Here is a 1,118-nt window from a genome sequence, read left to right as displayed (position 1 = left end):
CACAGCAATAATGATCCCGGTCATGAGTCGGAACCACAGGTGGTGAGTAAAACTGCTTCAAATGTCTGTTTTGTTGGCAATAGGCGCCTAAGTGCATATAATGTAAACAACACGAACGTAGTGAATTTATAAATTCATTATTCATCATTCAATATACGCTATATTCATTATAGTGATTCAAAAGTTATCCAGGGATAATGTGATGGTGTATTGCGTATGTTTAAATATATTTGTTTAGCTGACCATTGATAGCTTGCAGCTGATCTCTAAACAAAAGCTGTGCATGCTCGTGATAGCTCGTCACTCTAGCTCCGCTCACAACGACACGCCTCCAGGCGCTCGGCTGTTTTCGGAAAAAAACTCGGTACATCGTTTGTATCTTTTATAAATATGATCAAACGAAAGACTTTTCGGCGATATGAAGGATCCTATACTACTCTATAGGTACTTAAGATTAAAATGTGATTGGCAGAAACCCCCCTTAAATCTGATATTTAGGACTGACTGTACTGTAATTTTTGTCAAGTGATGAAATCTGTTCCAATCAAGTTCAGACAGTGTAGACAATATTTCATGTATCTTTGCTATAGAAATTATGTAAGCATGAGCATATTGCTAAGACGTTTTGTGACACGTGAGCTGACTCTGTGCTTGTTTACAACAGAGAAGGAAGACGCATGTGTGGTACCCTGCAAACAAGCCTGCACTGGCCCTTTACGGGCCCACTTAGGGCTAGCGTAAGGCTGCCAGTGCAGGGCCCCTGAGAATTTGTTCATTGGCAAAACGCTGGCCACTTAGTGCTGGCCCTGCACAGGCAGCCCTCACTTAACCCCCAGGAATCCCGCACTATTAATCTACAACAATAAATCTGTCAGCACAGGGTGCCACACACTTACCATTAATTAAAATAATGGTTAATGATCGTTAAAAAAGAAATGGTCAAAGACTGACAGGGGTGTCTGCCACTCAAATATTCCCTAAATCATACTCTGTAAAATGTAAATCTCTTTGATTCTGACCACTACATGATGATTGAATCATCAATAAGTAATCAACTTCATCTAACCAGAATTTCTCTTACAATTTTTGCTAAAACACGTTCTTCAGAAACACATAGC

Source organism: Megalobrama amblycephala, linkage group LG14, assembly GCF_018812025.1.
Source record: "Megalobrama amblycephala isolate DHTTF-2021 linkage group LG14, ASM1881202v1, whole genome shotgun sequence".
NCBI classification, from domain to species: Eukaryota; Metazoa; Chordata; class Actinopteri; order Cypriniformes; family Xenocyprididae; genus Megalobrama; species Megalobrama amblycephala.
This window is presented reverse-complemented; position numbering follows the sequence as displayed.